Below are 20,338 nucleotides of genomic sequence, written 5' to 3' on the forward strand. Positions count from 1 at the left end.
TTTATTAACACCTTAAGGTTTAGAAAACCCAGCTCTGGGTCTCTCCTTGAGTGAGTATAAATAGAGTTAGGAAGCATTCTCCTCCTCACTTAAAAAGCAATTCCCAGATTGCCACAGTAACGAAAGAGAAAGGTAAACTTTGGAGCTAGGGTGACAACGTTGTGGCAGGACCTTTCNCCCTCTCTTCCCTGCCAAAGTGAGGGTATAGTGAAATGGGTATATACGAATTTGTTTTATTTATTTATTTATTTGTTTATTTATTAACACCTTAAGGTTTAGAAAACCCAGCTCTGGGTCTCTCCTTGAGTGAGTATAAATAGAGTTAGGAAGCATTCTCCTCCTCACTTAAAAAGCGATTCCCAGATTGCCACAGTAACAAAAGAGAAAGGTAAACTTCGGAGCTAGGGTGACAACGTTGTGGCAGGACCTTTCTGTGGTGACCAGTCCCAGGACCCATTGTGGAATCTGAATTGGCAAATGGCAGGCTCTCCCTCAGACAGTGGACGCAACAAGGAGTGAGCCACTCATTCACCCAAGAATATTCATGAAAATTAGTTCTAAATAGAGTTCTAGCAAATGATTGAAGTGTAATCAGAAAGAAAGAAACAGAGAATGATATTAGAGTAACATTTGGAGTATGAATAAAAGTGAAAACATACAACAACATACTTGTATTCATTGGCCCTGTTGGTGTCTCAAATATTCTTTAGCTAGTCTCTGACATCAGCTTGAAGCTAGAGAAAAATGAAATATAAAAAAAGTAGATATAAGTTCTAGAACCTTTACTGGGGCTGGAGCAAGTGCACTTTGAGTGTTTTTGACCATTTGTTGGCATATAATACTAATCTTCCTACTCACTAAACTTGAGAAATTTCATTGTCACCAGACATACATGTTTTCCCTGAGGCAGTGATTTCATCACATGTTATTCTTGGTGATACAAAGGACATGTTAACTACATATATAAAAATACCACTGCACAGTGGGCAGAAGACTATTAGCAACTCACTGGGATGCTTATTGCTATACAAAGCAAGTAAATAAATGTTTAATAAGATACCTTTTTGCATTTAAAAAATAATAGGTTACAATGACTCTAAAGATCAACTTGAATAAGTTCAGTAGAGGCAATAATCATTAGTCACAAGAGAAATTAATCACCAATGACCCTCTAGTTGCATAATAAACACACAACATTTGGAGATAAATTTTTTTCTTTACTTAGATTTTTCTCCTCTTTTACAAGTCTGAGAGCTCAGCCAAAACTGTACGGTTTTCCTGATGCCTTCCTGATTCAGAGGGTGCCCTGTGTTGGTGAGAACTCTGACAATGAAGGTGACTCGACGGTAATCTGGGTTGAGGGACTCAGCAGATGATGCTAAAATTGTTTTAAGCACACCATTGTTGGTTGCTTATCTCTTCTGCTTAGATGAAAATTAACATGTTCCTGCATCCTATTTTGCCATAAGCATGGGTCAAGGTAAATCTAAGCTGACGTGAATCATGAATAGGTGAAGATGCGTATAGGTACTGCTGACTGGACTCTGGTCTAATGTAAAACACAATGAACCATCTATCACTTCTGATCTGTTAGGATATCTATGATCAGAAAGGCAAAAATAACAAATGTTAGAGGGGATGTGGAGAAAAGGGAACCATCATGCACTGTTGATAGGAATGTAAATTGGCACAGCCACTGTGGAAAACAGCATGGAGGTTCCACAAAAAATTAAAAACAGAACTACCTTTTGACCCAGCAATACCATTTCTTGGTAGTTACCCAAAGAAATACAAAATACTAATTCACCCTATGTTCATTGCCACAGTATTTCTAATTCATTCATTCATTCATTGTTATTGTTCATTGGCAATGGTCTCTGGTTTTATGCATCTGTTGTAGCTCAGAAAATTCTGAAGAAATGTATAGAACTTAAGACTTTGGTCTGATTGAATCTCCTAAATTTGAGGATTATAACCTTATGCTAATTATACCCCATATAATGAACAATTATAGATGTCTTTTGGTGGGGGGGATCATCTTTCTTCATTATAGATGTGATCTCTGTCAGTTACGGAAAATGTCTTCTAATTGGTCCCTGAGCAGGCATGAATACTTATGACAAGAAATGTTGAATAGACAGGAGGAAAAGCTTGTTTCCTTCCTTCCTCCCTCCTTTCCTCCCTCTCTCTCTTTCCTTCTTTCCTTCTTTCTTTCTTTCTTTCTTTCTTTCTTTCTTTCTTTTCTTTCTTTTTTATTGTGTTACAGTCGTGATAATAAGGATTGCCACTTCAGTTTTCATCTGTAATTTGCCTTTGCATTATCCATGATTTCTCTGTACAAATGTAATTATTTCAGGATTAGGAAAGGAGCATGGAATCAGTGGAATGATACCTCATAGAGAAACACAAACAAAAAACAAAAGTGAGATTAGAGTATTCACCAAACTCTGCTTGTTCTTTGATTCTCTCATCAAGTATCAGTTAACTTTCAGCACTTTTGAAAACTGGCCCTTTCACACACTTTATTTTTTTTTAATATTTTATTTAGTTATCCTTAGAGGGGAAGGGAAGGAGAGAAGGAGAGAAATATCAATGTATGGTTGCCTCTCCTGAGTCCTCTGCTGGGAACTGGCCTGCAACCCAGGCATGTGCCCTGACTGGGAATCGAACCGCGATCGTGTGGTTTGCAGGCCCGAGCTCAATCCACTGGGCTACACCAGCCAGGTCCCTTTCACACACTTTAAAAGTACACTTCAGAAGGTCCAGTCCTTCTTACAGAGGGTTTTTATTTATGTTTGCTATTAGTCCTTTTATTACATGTTAGCTCCTCTGAGGTTTTGGCCTTCAGAAGAGAAGGATGTTTAGCCCTGGCATTATCACTTGTTTCTATGGCTTTTATCAAGCAGTCAGTGAGCACCAGCACTAATAATTTTGAGAAAATTATTACTTTGAAGGTATATTCTGCAATCACTCCCTTGAAAGGGAAAAGAACCTAAAAATAAATGTGTGTGATGATGTATCTTATGCTGAATATTCCACATTGTAAAGGAAATGAGACAGAAAGCTCATAATTAGCAAAAATAAATGAGAGGATTATGGGATTAATGAAGATTTAAATTCATACTTTTGGGTCTATCCTAACTTTTATAGCTTTGAATCAAATATTAGAATGTTGGTCACACACTTACCAATAAAAAGTAGATTAAGGCATTGATCAGAAGACAGGAGACTTCCATTCAATTCTCTGGGATTATGACTTACCTTGTAGCTCAAGGACTGACAGCGTGGCATTTCATTTGGCTTCAAGAGGCTCTGATTGTGCAAGTTTGATGGATTCCATGGGAAATTTCTGAGCGCACTCAACTTTCCAGGGAAATCATCTGGATTCTCTGTCCAATGTACTTTCTGGAGAGCTATCCACAAAATAAAATGTTCTAATATCTGGACTGACACCACCCCTTCCAGCCCCTCATCCTCACTGCTGGAGTCAGTGCACCTGTGCACTGAGCTCTTCCTGCCCTTCCCTTGCTGCCCCCCAAAAGGAGGGTCTTAAAGCATTTTATAGCCAAGACACTGAAGCTGGCAGAACAGAGGCAGTAGTGAAAACAAGACCTTGAATATAGCTTTGTTTCCCTCCCAAATAGTGTGGCACTGCAACATAGCCATTTGAGTCATTCAATTACCTCATTCTTTCAGGCCTTTCCCCATGTTTAAATCATTTCCTCCTAAAATTAAAATTGAAGAGAGATCAGAAACAAATGTTATTACTTTGTGTTTTAAGTGTGAATACAGAAGTGTAATATTGTGTCTTGTTTCTAAACCAAGCACAGGGGTGTAACTTGGCAGAGAAAATAAAATTTAGTGGGTGGGATAGAGAAATACAAAAAATTAAAATGAAATGAGCTGCATATGGCTGTGGCGGTGTTTGGTGCCAAAAACTGATTCATCCCCTTATGCACTCATCACGGGTTGAAGTGCTTGTGTTTGCAGGCTGCTTAATGAATATGTAAAACCCCAAGTATGCAAGCCTAGGAACAGCAATAAAGAGGCCACAGAACAGGACAATCAGGGGACTAAGGCTCTGGTTTGCACTTACTCCAAAAAAAATTATTTGATGAGGTACATTAATCTCTCTATACAGTTTTAATTAGGAAGCACTTACATTTCCACCTTACTAAGTGTTTTTGAAAGACTTTCAAATTTAGGTTATAAGTTTGATTATGGGCAGATTATTAAATTGGAACTACTGCTATACAGAGCTCAATGTAAATAACTTCCAGGGGAACATGCTTCTAACTACCTAGCATGGTGCTTTGCTGCTGGCATAACCTAGTAAAGAGTTTCTGAATAAATGAAAATTTGCTGCAAAGTTACACTGCTTTTCCCTGTATTCAAAAATAGGGCTAATATAGAAGTACTTATTTTGTATATTATAGCCATGAATCCTTTGTGGGTTATTCTAGCTGCTAGGAAATGGTGCTAAAATCCTGGGTCTATTCATTCTCCTGATATCTAGATGAGTGCTTTACCTCTTATACTCTATCCACATCCCCAACATCCTCTCCCCATCTTCCCTTTTAGCTCATGTCTTTGCTTCCTGCTTCAATTTAGAGCTATCAGACAAAACATCACCCATACAACCAGGAGCCTATCAACTCTTTGGTCTGCCTACCCTGCATTCTGCCTTCCCACTTGTTATAGTAAAGGTAGCCATGCTTCTTTAGAAAGCCCACCCCACCATTTGTGCACCAGATCATGTCCCTTCTTGCCAGCTAAGAGGTATCACCCCGCGATTCTAACACATCAACTACGTGTTTATTTTCTACCTATCATCTACTGATCTAATCTGTCTGTATGGTTTATTCCCATCAACTTTTAAAATTTTGCCATTTCTCCTTTCTTTAAAACACATCTCCTTCCTTTTTCCTGGTTAATTATTACCCAATTTCCTTACTCTCTTTTTGTGTGTGTGTTTGGGAGGGGGGTGCAAAACTTCTGTATGGTTTTATCTCTACTTCTGTCCCCTATTCTTTTCCTCCCATTTGCTTTCAAATCCACTTTGCTCTGTATGTTTCCAGCCTTTCCCATACAATTTCATTGACCCTGTTGTAATCCACTTTAACAATGTCCTCTACATTGAAAAAATGAAGGCAACTACTCAAATCATCATCTTATCAGCAGAATCTGACATCATTGGCCATTTTTACTTTCTTGAATCACCTAATTTACCTTTGCTTAACTTTCAGGTGTCCACAGTTTCTTAGTTTCTCTTGTTGGATTATTGTATTGTCAATTTAGCTAAGCTGGAACTATATTTCTTGAAATACCCTTCCTTTCACAGTACTGTCAGGTGGGGCCACAAGAGATATTTGTTGTCAGATTTGGAAGTAACACACAAAGCAGCAGTCATATCCTTTTTACGTTCAGAAGGTTGGTGTCGGGGCACAAGTCACTGCTGTCACTGACCTGCCAGTGCACCTTTTTTGGTGTGGGGCTCAAGAAAAGCAAGCCTGTAACTCCTCTGTCTCTTTCCAGATCTGCTTCTTCAGTTTCTCACTCCTGGGACAAGTCCAGTGCCAGACGCAGTAGCAACAGCCATATGTAAACTGTTTAACCACCTCCCATAATTATGTAAGAGCAAATGAAAAGTGTAATTATTTATCCCTATAATAAATTCCATATTCTAGACAAATCCTAAGGTTCTGTTTTTCTGGTCACATCCTGACTAATTCATCCTTCTTTCCATTAATTATTTATTTTGTCCTATTTTTAGTTCTTCCTCTTATCACTAATGTCATAATGTTAGTATGACTCAACTCCAGAATTTGGTTGTCTTCTCTTTTGTCTATACTCAGTTTTTCTCTTCCAGTATCATAGTTTTATATGACATCTATAATTCAACATAGATATCATTGAGATGGCCAAAAATTCATTTAGTTTTTTCTGTATGATGGAGCTAGTGCTTAGTTGTTTTTAACTTCATTTGAAATTATTTTGTTAGATTGTTGGTGACAGCTATCATATCAGCAAGTATTAAAAAAATCAAAATTAGTGAATTTTTGTGCAGCCGTTTTGACATTGAAGATGGAAGAAGATATGCAATATTTTGGTATATTATGCTGTATTATTTCAAAGAAAGTAAAAACATACCTGAAATGCAAAACTAAGATTTGTGCAGTGTATGGAGACTTGTGCTGTGACTGACTGAATGTGTCAAAAGTGGTTTGCAAAGTGTCTTAGTACTATTGGCATTTTGGCCCAGTAATTACTTGCTGCAGAGCTGTCTTATGCATTGGAAAATGTTTAGCAGCACCCCTGGCCTTGAGCCACTAGAAGCCAATGGTGGGGGATAGCCAACGTACTCAAAATATCCAAATCAATAAAGTTAAGTTAATGATGAAAATGAAAAATATGTCTTTTATTTTATAGAAAAACTAATGGACATTTTGGCCAATCTAATAGATTAGATCTAAATGTAGATTCTGACCAAGACCCAGATCCATAGCTGAAGCTGACAGTGCCTTCCCAGTAAAAGAAAAGCTCATACAATGGCATAAAATGCCTTGTATGATCCAGTTGTTAATTTCCTGACCTTGATTTCTACTGCTCCCATTCCATCAACACTGGCCTCTGGGCTGCTCCTTACCCTCCAGGCACATTCTCCTTTTGGGCTCCCTACTCTAACAGTTTCTTCTACCTGAAATGCTTCCCTTCATTGTTCACAGCCAACTCAGTTGGCTTTGATCAACTCAGATCAGATTTGATCTTCTTCAAATCTCAGTTAAGTAACTAAATTTCAATTAGGCCTAACTTGACTCCTATTCAATAAATTAAATTTTCCATTATCCCCTCTGTCTTGCTTCATATTACATTTATTTTCTGTAACATTTTCCACCTTCTGACATCCTACATAATTTACTTATATATTTACTGTTCTCCGACTTTTTCCCACCAACATGATAGTTCTATTAACTTAGAACCTTTGTCCAATGATCTATTCCAAAAGTGTGGAGCAGAGCTTGCCTTGTAGTAGCAGGTACTGAACAATTATTTGACAAATGAAAGAATAAACACACGAGCTGAATTTTTCTTTCTTTACAATGAGTGGTGGACAATTTTGGTTCAGTATTCTCTTAGACCACAGGTACTGGCATTGTTATTTCTTTTTTTATGTATATCATCATTTTTATGTTTCAATTTAAATTATATCGTATTGTTTATGTTGTGATTTCCCCCTTTGCCCCACTCCACCCAGTCCCTCCACTCCTTCAGGCAATCCCCACACTGTTGTCATTGTCCATAGCTGATGTATATATGTTCTTTGGCTACTGTATTCCCTATGCTGTACTTTACATCCCCATGACTCTTCCATAACAACCAATTTGTACTTCTTAATCTATTTACCTTTTTTGCCCATTGCGTCTGGCCCCCCTCACATATGACAACTATCAAAACATTCTCAGTCGCGATGATTCTGTTTCTATTCTGCTTGTTTGTTATTTTAGATTAAATTGTTGATAGATATATATTTATTGACATTTTATAGTTCATATTTTTCATCTTCTTCTTAAAGAAGACCCCTTAGCATTTCATAGAATACTGGTTTGGTGGTGATGAACTTCTTTAGCTTTTTCTTCTCTGGAAAGTTCCTTATCTGTCCTTTGGTTCTAAATGATAGCTTTGCTGGGTAGAGTAATCTTAGTTATAGGTCATTGCTTTTCATCACTTTGAATATTTGTTGCCAGTCACTTCTACCTGCTTCTACCAAAAGTTTCTTTTGAGAAATCAGCTGACAGTCTTATGGGAGCTCTTTTGTAGGTAACTAACTGCTTTTCTCTTGCTGCTTTTAAGGTTCTCTCCTTGTCTTTAATCTTTGACATTTTAACTATGACATATCTCAATGTTGGCCTCTCTAGGTTCATCTTGTTTGGGACTCTGTGCTTTTTGTACTTGTATGTCTATTTCTTTCACCAAGTTAGGGAAGTTTTCTGTCATTATTTTTTCAAATTGGTTTTCAATTTCTTGCCTTCTCTCTTCTCCTTCTGACACCTGCATGAGGTAAATGGTAGTACACTTGAAGTTGTCCCAGAGGCTCCTTACACTATCCTCATATTTTTGGATTCTTTTTCTTCTTGCTATTTTGACTGGGTGTTTTTTGCTTACTTGTGTTCCAAACACTGATTTGATCCACTATAAATTATTTTTTATTTCAATTAGTGTATCCTTCATTTCTGATTGGATTTTTTTACCCTGTTGAGAACCTCACTAAGTCCACTGAGCATCCTTATAAACATTGTTTTGAACTCTGCATCTAATAGTATGCTCGTATTCACTTTCTTTAGTTACTCTTCTGAAAATTTGTTCTGTTCATTTGTTTGGGCCGTGTTTCTTTGTCTCCTTATTTTGGCAGCCTCCCTTTGTTTGTTTCTATGTATTAGGTAGATTTTCTATGTCTCCCAGGCTTGGGAGAGTGGCTTAATGTAGTAGGTGTTCTATAGGGTCCAGTGACACAGCTTCTCCTATCATCCAAGCTGGATACTTGAAGTGTGCCCACCATGGGGGTCATGTATATTCTCCTCTTGTAGTTGAGTCTTGATTGCTGTTGGTATATCCAAGGTCAGCCACTGACTAGGTTCTCTCTGGGGCCACCTGGCATAAGCTACAAAATGATCTGCTGATGGCTGTGACTTGTATTTGGCTGGGAGGTGCCCAGATGAGGCAAAGCTGTGAACCAAACCTAACTGGTGCTACTGCCAGGCCTGGTGCCACTTAACAAGAAGTACAAGGCTTGCTGAAGCCAGATGCCGCTTGCTTGACAAAATTTAGGAAAATATGAAGCATGAGCCAAGACAAGCCATTCATATGGAAAAGTCACTAGAAGTAGCTTAATTTGGTTGAAAGTGGAGTAAAGCCTTAGGGAATCACCAGGGTAGGGCAAACATGTGAGCCAGGTTTATGGAGTCTTAGGCCAGATCTGTTGGGGGAAGACTCAGAAAAATAACAATGGCCTCTGCCCACCTTTCTGTCTGGGAGAAAGTTGCCCCACATCAGCTTTTACCCTAATGCCAGACAATTTAGTTCCTTTCCATATGTCTCTGATGCTTTTAAAACTTCTTCCCCCATGCTAGATCTCAGAGGGAATGAGTCTGAGTAAGTTCGTGCATGGGCTCTTTAAGAAGAATTGCCTGGGACTCCAGAAATTTCTGTCTGAAATTTCTCATCCTCATCCTCAAACCCCACTGGTTTTTACAGCCAGATGTTATGGGAACTTATCTTCCTGGCCCTGGAATCCTGGGTGGAGGCACCCACTGTAGGGCTGGAACCCCTCACTCCCAAGACATCCCTCCAGATTTTTATCTGCCATTAATGTATGTGGGAGCAGCCATTCCCCTTCTCCACCCCTCCTACCAGTTTCATGTGGTTTCTTCTTTAATTCTGTAGTTATAGGACTTCCATTCAGCTCAACTTCTAGCAGTTCTGAATTATGGTCATTCTGTAGTTTAGTTGTAATTTTGATGTGGTTATAGTAGGGGGAAAGCCATGTTTACCTATGCTACCATCTTGACTGGAAGTCTCAAGTCACTTCTAAGGTACTTGTCTTCTTTCTTATCCAGAATACATTCCCTACCTTCAATCTTTCTCTCCAATCCCTTCTTTCACAAACATTTTTTTTTCCACCTATGTACTCCATGGCACCATGTGCTATCTCTTGTAGCAAAACTACTGAGCATTTGATCATTTCAACTTTTAACTTGTGTTTCTTTTCATTATCAAGTTAATTCAACAGGTAACATGTCATCATATGCTGGGTGCCTGGGAAATAGAATAATGAGAAGCATATTCTCTATTTTTTATTAAATAGAAAAACACTTATTAATTCACAGAAAACAAGTAATCCATCTGCCATCCTAGAGGGGTGACGATTGGGGAAAAGGTGTTATTAATAATATATTAGAACTTTTAGAATCTTACAAAGACTCCAGAGTAGTCGTCATATTCACCAAACTTTCTGGTATCAGAGGCAATGTGGGAAGGTGATTACGTTTTAAAAACTCCATATGTGGTTATTGGCATTCTGTATAGGTTATGTGATAGTTAACAAACTAACATTTTAATAATAGAAAGTTACTTTGTTTTTAATACATATAACACTAGCCATTCTTCAAAATTCTATAACAATCTTTGTAAATTGACTTCAGCAATCTTCAAAATATTCCTTTAAATGTCATTATTATTTGTGATATCTCTTTTAGCATCATTAATATTTTACCCATGTTCTGTTTTCTTATGATTCCAAAGAATAGAAGTACATTTAAACAGTCTTTATTATATTTTAAACATATACTAATACTGCTTAGATTAATCTTGAAAACTCCTTACATTTAAGAAAAACTGTTATAATTTTGAAAGCAGTTGAAGACTATCTAATGGTCATGTATATTGAAAATATAGCCATGGTGTACAATACTCATATGTGGAAAAACTAAAGTCATAAAATAACACATATGCTAGAAATACAATTATAATATACTTTACTGTAATGAAGAAAAAATATCTGGGCATTGTGTACCAAACTGATAGCAGCAACTAATTCCTGGTAAGGTAAGGAGTGATCACAGGAAAATTAAAAGATAAATTAAATTATCTTTTAATTTTCTCTATGCCATTTTCACTTTCATAAAAATAGAAATAATATATAACTTTTTAATTATAAAAATATAAATATAATATATTGAATTTATCTATAAATACTGGTCAGATACCTCAATGTTTATCCTCCTTAGTTTGCACATTGGGTTTTTTGGCTCATTGATTTTTATATAAAGGGTTGTGTATGATACTTTAACTTAAAAACTTATGAAGTTTATTTATACTTCATCCTTTTATGACCAACCTTTAGTTTTACATATAGAAGTTTATGATAATTGAGTATATAACCAATTGTCCAAAGAAAGGACAACTATTAGATCTAATAGTTTGCACATTTTTTAATCATTTTTCCTTTTCTAAAAGTTGTATTTATTGCAAATATACTCAGAAAAGTGATATTTATATAAATTACATAGTGCTAAGTTAGTACTAATTTTCTGAGTATTATGCTATTAGAATAAGAAATAGTGACTGACTTTACAACCTCCCCATATTAAAATTCTTGTAAAATTTTCCAAATGTTAGATTATCAATAACAATTATTTTAGAATCCAGGGAAACTTTTCCATCTTTAAAACAAGTTTTCTTTTTAGAAAATTTCCTTCAACGCAGTGTAATCTTACAATTATTTTACAGAAAAAATTTGGAAAAAGTACTCATGGACCAGGACAACAGAGTGGTGATTGCTGGGGGGAGGGAGGTATAAGGGAACTAAAAGTTAATGTAAAAAAATACAATAAAGATTTTTAATAATTATGCATGAACTTGATTACAATAAGTAACAATGCTTCAATATTCCACCATCTGAGTCCCATAGTCAGATAAACTATGTTTAATAAAGTAAAACATAGTTTTATGCTTTTGTGAAATAAAATCAGTGGTTGCCAAGAGATGCTGTGCTTTCTTACGAACAACGTCTAATCGTATCTTCAGTCTCATTAGTAATAAATGTTGTTATTAGTTCAAATAACCTCAAACCTGTGTTCAAATATTTCCTAGGTTTCTAATTTCCTTTCCTGTGTCTGGCACTTCAAGTATCTATACTACACTTTTATTGGGCTCTTAAAATGAATAGTAGACTCTTGTCTAGAGCCAATTGTTCCTCCATTCCAACATAAAAGGGAAAACAGTAACCATTTCAATTCTCTGTGAGGAGGAAAGAACATTTATTTTTAAATGGGGACAATCACCACTCCATGTGCAAAGACAGTTATGTTGACTACTTTTCCTTTCAAATTCTCCAGTCTAACCTCTGGCAAAAGTCAATATTGGAAAGAATTTTCTATTGTTTTTCTACTTATTGATATTTTATTAGGATATCTTTACAAGTTTTTATCTACAAAATAAAAATTATTTTTTCACTACCAGCCTTCTTGAGCTTATAAATTAAAATATCTTGAAATAATATATGGGCTAAAACTAAACTTATATTAAAGGATTACTAATAAACCATACTTGTTTACCGCACAACTACAAAACTCACCCCCAGTATAACCCAACACAACTCTATCAAATACATAATTATTATTTTATAAATATATTTTATTGATTGATTTATTACAGTTGCCCCAACTTTTCTCCATTTGCCCCCTCCATCCAGTACCGACCATTTCCTCCAGCAATCCCCCCGCTTAGTTCATGGGTCACGCATACAAGTTCTTTGGCTACTCCATTTCCTATACTGTTCTTAACATTCCCCTGTCTATTCCGTAACTACCAATTTGTACTTTCTAATCTCTGCACCTTTTCCCCCATCCTCCTGCTTCCACCTCCTAACTGGTAACTATCCAAATGATCTCCATATCTATGATTCTGTTTCTGTTCTGCTTGTTTGCTCAAGTTGGTTTTTTTTAGATTTTATTGTTGATAGTTGTGAGTTTATTGCCATTTTAATGTTCATAGTTTTGAACTTTTTCTTTTTCTTAAATAAATCCATTTAATATTTTATATAGTAATGGTTTGGTAATGAAGAACTCCTTCTGATTTACCTTTTCTGAGAAGCACATTATCTGTACTTCCATTCCAAATTATAGCTTTACTGGATAGAGTAATCTAGGTTGTAAAGGTTCTTGCTTTTAATCACTTTGAATACTTGTTGCCAATTCCTTATAGCCTACTTTTGAGAATAAGATGACAGTCTTGTGGAAGCTACTTTTTAAGTAACTATCTGCTGTTCGCTTGCTGCTTTTAAGATTCTATCTTTATCTTTAACCTTTGTCATTTTATTTATTTTTTTAAAGATTTTAACCTTTGGCATTGTAATTATGACATGTCTTGGTGTGGTTCTCTTTGCATCCATCTTATTTAAGACTCTCTGCTGCCTGAACTTGTATGCTTATTTGCTTCACTAAATTAGGGACATTTTTTCTCACTATGTTTTCAAATAAGTTTTCAATTTCTTGCTCCTTCTGTCCTCCTTCCAGCACTCCTATCATTCAGTACTTTTACAATGTTCAGTTTGGTTCCATTTATAATGCAACCTAAAACTTCACTTTCTCCTGTTTTATCTACCCTTTGATTCTAATTGGTGAAAGTGCATTATGTATAAGTATTGTTCACAATTTAAAATAATTATTAAATGCTCACCTAAGATGACATTTCTTCCCCTGAAAAAGTTCCTTAAATGTTCCTTGATTTTCAAACTGACATAATTTTCTTTCATCAGAGTGTCCTTTCATTCTTCACTTTTTCATATATTTAATTTCTTCTAACACAGTGGTCTCTGGAATCCTCTCTTTACCCAGATAGCTTTTTAAATCTGACACCTGAGATATGCTATGTTTCACCCTTATGAGTGAGAACTGTTAGTTTTAGATCCTGGTCTTTCTTTTGCTCAGTTTGGCACCTACTTGTCTTATTGGAGAATAACCTCAAGTCATATCTTCAGAATATCTGCTGGGATGGGGTGTGCACACAATTCACATTACGATTCCTTAAATATTTCCAAATATGATGTGGCTTTGGGCCTTCTGCTGTTCATATTTTGGATAGTATCAGAACCATTTCCTGAAAATATGTTAATGAAATTGTTTCATTGTATGCATTCACCCAATATTTCTGTGAGAAGTTAAAATACCAACCAGTCTGCTCTTCATTTCCTGTTAAGAAGATCTCATTTTTATGTTTTATCTTGGTAGTTCTAAATGTACTCAGTGCTGGGTATGTGGTGGGTGGTCTTTTTTTCATGCTGTTTAATACTCACTATGTTCTTTCTCTTAGAATATCCATGGGTCTCTGAGGAAACTCTTCTATCATTTCTTCGATAATTGTCTTTATATTCTTGTTTAAATCCTATTAGTCAGACATTAGATGCCTTGAATTAGTTTCTCTCTTAATTTTTTTCAGATATCCTGAACATTGCATTCATGAGTTATATTTTGTGAAAATTCTATTTTCCAAGCGTTTTAAAAATTTTTAATAATTATAAATTTTTAATTCCTTATTATTTTCTAGTTGTTTCTTATTCTTACAATTCAGACCTCTAATATGGATATAATATCTTCCTGAATAGCTCTGAATATACAAATTAGAAGGTTTGCTCCTATATTTTCTCTATGAACAATTTTGTTATTTTAACTTGAATTTTATGTTAAACATGTCATCAAGCATATATTTATACTGGATCTTTCACTTATATTTTAGGTGAGATCATAGGAAGCCTGGTTGATGACTCTGTACTTGTGAACTAAGCCATTTTTGGACCACAGTGTTTATGAAGGAGGCTGCCTCATATTCCAGATGGTGGCTTGAATCTAAGTCATCAATACCTACTCTATCTTCCCCAGAGTTTGTCCCAGAAACAGTGATTAATAAATATCTCAGTTAACAAGCTTCCAGTCTGCTGTCTCAGGGTGAAAATGTGAGGTGTGAGGGCTTTGCTGGCAGTATATTGCTTATAGAGTTAAAACAGGGAAGTAGAAGTGTTGACAGTTCTATATTTACACACTTGGAAGTGACTTCATCTCCTGTTTTTCACAGCACATTTTCCTCTGACCTTGCAATTTCAGAAGTCAGGGTTTTGTGTGGTTGTGCTGGGGGTCAGCTCCCTGCTACACACCCTCTGAACATAGGTAGATATTCAGTGTGGCTTACTCAACTCTTTTGCCAGTCAGCCTGATACATTGACTTTTTTAAATTCAAAAATTCCTTGAAATATTCTGTACGCTGATGGTTCTACCAGTTTTCACGGTCACAGTGAGTTTATTATGCCAAGTTTTTGTGATTCACATAGTATGATTTAAGCAGAGTCGCATAAGAAAAAGAATATAGATGTGTCCTTTTTGTTCATCTTGAAAAATACATGTACTCCCTAATTTAGAAAGTTGTTTTAGTGACAAGGTCAAGTGACAGGCCTCATAAATAATAAAATGGTGTTATTATTTCAAAAAGATTCCCCTTAGACTTTCTCTTTTGAATCATTTGAGATACCTCTTGTCCTATTTTATCTCTTTATAAAATTTCGGCAAGAAATGTGGAGTTAAACTGTTTATAAAAAGGTCTTAAAACAAAACAGAAACAAACTCACAGATACAGAGAACGAACTCATGGTCACCAAATGGGAGAGGGTTGGAGGAAGGGTGAAAAGGTGAAGGTGGTAAGAAGTACAAATTGGCAGTTACAAAATAGTTATGAAGTGTAAAATAAAACACAAGAAATATAGTGAATAATATTATAATAACTATATATGGTGCCAAGTGGATATTCAAATTATCAGGAGAATCACTTTGCACATTATATGAATGTTTAATCACTATGCTGTACACATGAAACTAAAATAATATTGCATATCAACTATAATTGAAATTTTTAAAATCATTTTTAAAAGTCTTCTATTGAGGTAAAATAGATGAGGTTTATTTAGTGTTGTTATATACATATGTCATATGTCTTACTATATGTTGAATGCATGTATATGTGTGCATACATATGTATGTATACATGTTCTGATATCAGTATAACATTTCTTGCATATCACAATACATTAAGTCATTTATTAATTTTTCAAACATTAATTAATCCATTATTTTCCATAAAGTGTACTAGGAGAATAACATTTAAAGATGAACAGATTCTACTTCATTTGACTGTTTCTTTTCAGTAGATGATCTTAAATAAAAGTTTTAGTTTAAATCAATTTTACAAAGTTCTCCTTTAAATCAAATATATAAGCATTCATTATTATATAACATTTTCTTCTGCAATTTTATGCAGGGTTGACTTTACTGGACTCTAAAAGTTCAGGACTACAGTTGGCTATTCATTCATTCATTCATTCATTCATAGCTATGCCTAGCATAATGCATTGCATTTAATATGAGGTAGATTAATGTGTGTTGGCTGAAGAAAGGAGTTTAGAAAACTATACACACCTTATAATATAATTACATAATCATTTATAAATCACATATAACCCTTCAGAATATTCTTGGATGTGCAATTATTTTAAATAAACTTAAAATAAAATTAGTCCTCTAGTTTGACACTGAGACATCAAATTAAAATGAAAATGTCTCACATGTCAGGCAAAAAGAAAAGCTTCAAATATACCATTTGGTCACACAACGGTCAGATTAATTATCAGATTGTCTACACACATAAAATGGAGCATGCCCTCTGGCAAGGGCACAAGTAAGGGCTGGAGAGGTGTGCTGGACGTCAAGAAACTTCTAGAACATGGAAGTACACTGAGAGCTCTTGGGCAGTCACAAGAAGGGTCAAGAACATATCTTGGTAGAGTGGAAAGTATTGTAAGAAGAGATTTTGAAATATTAAAAGTGCTTTTCTATTATTTAATGGAGAATGTTACAGTTGCTCTAAATTAATGTTGGAATCAAACTATAACTGACCTTTCTTAAGTGAAACTTAACATAAATGTTGGTAAGAAAGTTTTTTTCCCCTCAAGATTTTTAATGTAAAAAATAGTCCCTAAGAAGCTACTGTATATAATTCTCTCTGAAGTACAATGGGAATAAAAAATCCAGAAAAAAGGAAATCTCAGTAAATTTAGTGTTTATTATGACATGCAATGGAATATTATTCAGCCATTAAAAAGACAAAATACTGCCTTTTGTAACAATATGGATGGATCATAAGAATATTATGGCAAGTGAAATAAGTCACATAAAAAAAGACCATATGATTTCACTCATATGTAGGATATGAAACTTGACCATCAAACTTACACCACACAAAAGAATAAACCCAAAATGGATACAAGACTTAAATTAAACTGTAAGACCATAAAAATCCCAGAAGAAAACCTAGGCAGTAAAATTGCAGGCATCATATATAGCAATGTTTTTGCCAATATACTTTCTAGGGAAAGGGAAACAAAAGAAAAAATATACAAATAAGACTCCATCAAATTAAAAATCTTCTGCATAGCTAAAAATAAAAATGAAAAGGGATCCCACTGTATGGGAGAATACACTTGCCAGTGATATATATGATATGGGGTTAATTTTCAAAATATAAAAAGAACTTTCACAACTAAACACCAGGAAGACAAATAATCCAATTTAAAAAATGGGTAAAGAATCTGAATAGACATTCTCCAAAGAGAACATACTATGGCCAATATACATATAAAAAATGCTCAATGTCTCTAATCATCAGAGAGATGCAAATTAAAACCACAGTAAGATATCACCTCACACCTACCAGGATGGTTACCAATAAATCAACAAACAAGTGCTGGTGAGGATGTGGAGAAAAGGGAACCCTAGTGCACTCTTGGTGGGAATGCAGACTGGTGCAGCTACTGTGGAAAACAGCATGAAGTTTCCTCAAAAAATTAAAAATGGAACTGCCTTTTGACCCAGCCATTTAACTTCTGAGAATATATCCTAAGAATCTCAAAACACCAGTTTAAAACAATGTATGTATCCCTATGTTCATGGCAGCATTATTTATAAAAGCCAAGATTTGAAAGCAGCCCAAGTGCCCATCAGTAGATGAGTGGATAAAAAGCTGTGATACATTTACACAATGTAATATTATGTAGCTATAAAAAGAAGGAACTCTTACCTTTTACTACAGCATGGATTGACCTGGAGATTATTATGCTAAGGGAAATAAGCCACTATACATGGTCTCATTTATACTAGAATCTAATGAACATAACAAACAAACAAAATAGAAACACAGGTATGTATACATGAAACAGGCTGACAGCTGTCACAGGGAAGCTGGGAGGAAGTACTGGATGAAAAGAGGTGAAGGAATTATTCAAAGAATATATCTACCTAACACACAGATATAGACAACAGTGTGGTGGTGGCCGGAGGGAAGGAGGGGGTGAGGGTAGGGTGGAGGTAAAGGGAAGGAAAATGGGAACATATGCAATAATGTCAACAATAAAAAATAAAGTTAAAAAATAAAATAAAAATAAATTCTATGAGCCTCAGGTTTCTCATCTGTAAAATGGGATAATTACATTATCTAACAAAGTTGTGGAAAGATTAAAGGAAAAAGCATTTAAGACACACAAAAAAACAGAAAGCAAACAAACTCAGAGACACATACAGACAACAGTATGAAGGTTACCAAAGAAGAGGAGGGTGGAGGGAAGATGAAGAGGTAAAGAGGACCAAATATATGGTTACAGAAGAATACTGGACATGGGTGGTGAGCATACAATGGAGTATAAAAATGGTGTACTATAGAATTGTATACTTTAAACTTACATCATATTATTGATGAATGTTACCCCAATTAATTTAATTAAAAACAAAAAAGATATATGTGAATGTGGTATATATAAACAAGGTTAAATAAAAGCTAACATAGTTGACAGGTAAATTGGTAAATATGTGCTTATTGAGAATCTATGAAACCTGGACTTTTATTTCTTGTATTAAATAGCCTTATATGGAAAATGATAAAGTGTGTTATATATAAATACCCATCTCAACTAACTGCATTATCAAATGGATTATAAGCAACTAGTCTTGTGGTAAACACACAATACAATATTTAGATAGATGATATATTATAGAATTGTACACCTGAAACCTATATAATTTTACTAGCCAACGTCACCCCAACAAATTCAATATTAAAAAAGAGCAATTGGTCTTTAAATAGAAAATAATTGCTATAATTGTGCTCATTTATATTTCTATTTGTTTCCTTAAAATTTTTACTTAAATTTTTTAAGAAAAAAAATTTACTTAAATTTTTTACTTAAAATTTTTCTTAAAATTTTACTTTCTTATCAATTAAACTATGTTTTCATGAGTTTTTACAGGATTCTGAAAAATTATAAGGGTGGTTTCAAATATTTGTAGAAAATTAATGTGAACTATTTCAAAGTGACTAGTGACAGAAATAATACAATATATAATTATGAATCTTCAAATTTCAAAATAAGACAACAAAACATCAAACCAAACCATTGCAGAATAAGAAATAAAAAACAGGAGGACTTTAGAAAAATTCCATTAATAAGTAGAAGGAGAAGAAAACACTACTTTGAAATCTCATCAGGAGGTTCATTTCCAGAAAGCAGTATAAAGAGAACAGTAGACCTAATGCACCAGAAAAGCAACTGTAACTAGTAATAATAGAACAACACAACCAATACGATTTAAGTGATTTTTTTTTCGATTTAAGTGATTTTATTCAACACATCACACAATTAGAGCAAACACACATTTGTTCAAGCATCCATGTAACAAACACTACAACAGATTATATATTGATTCATAAAACACTCCAAATGCTCAAAACTTTAAAATCATATAATGTATGTTCTCTGACACCAATGAAGCCAATTAAAAATTAATGACAGAAAGAAAACAGGAAATTATGCAGTCACTCAAATATTAAAAAAACACACTTCTATATAATTCATCAATTAAAGAAGCCTGCATTTTTAAATAGATAGAACTAAATGAAAATGTAAATTCAAAATAAAATTATGTGGAAGGCAAGAAACTAGAAAATTAGCAAAATTTCTGCAATAAAAGAGGGAAAGAGGAATTCATCAAGAGAAATCAACAAATATTAAAATAGGTAAACAACAAAACAATGACTTGTTTATAAAAATTCAGTGAAGTGAATAAGAGTCTCAAGACTGACAAAGTTAACATTAAAGAACATATACATCACCAGCTGTAGAAGCTAAAAAGAGAATACCACAACAGATTCTGCAGCAAATTTAGTGGAACATAAGGGAAGAGTACACACAAAATCATGTTCATAAATTTAACAACTCTGAAGTGGATTAGCTTTTTGAAAGACATAGCTACAAAAACTCAACAAAGATGAATAAAGCAACCAAGCTAAAGATATTAAATTTGTAACTTCAAAGTCCTGAAAACAAAAACAAATAAACAAAAAAACTAAGAATCTCTGCTCCACAGATGGCTTCACAGGAAAATTCTACCAAAAATTTAAAAAATAAAAACGAAGTTCACACAATTTATTGCAGAAAGTAGAGCAGGAATAAGACTTCCCAACTTATTTTATAAGGTTAGTGTTTACTGTGTTACTGTCTCATCACAGAGACAATAATGAAGAATAAAAGGAAGAAGAAGGAGAAGGAGGAATACAGATTAGTATCTCTCATGAACTTGGATACAAAATTCCTCAACAAAATATAACATATCAAATCATCAAGATATAAAAAAGAAGTATATATCATGTTCAAGTGGGTTTTATTATAGACGTGCAAGCCTGGTTCACC

Source organism: Sturnira hondurensis, unplaced genomic scaffold (genome assembly GCF_014824575.4).
Source record: "Sturnira hondurensis isolate 20B ecotype Veracruz unplaced genomic scaffold, ASM1482457v3 Scaffold0021214, whole genome shotgun sequence".
Lineage (NCBI taxonomy): Eukaryota > Metazoa > Chordata > Mammalia > Chiroptera > Phyllostomidae > Sturnira > Sturnira hondurensis.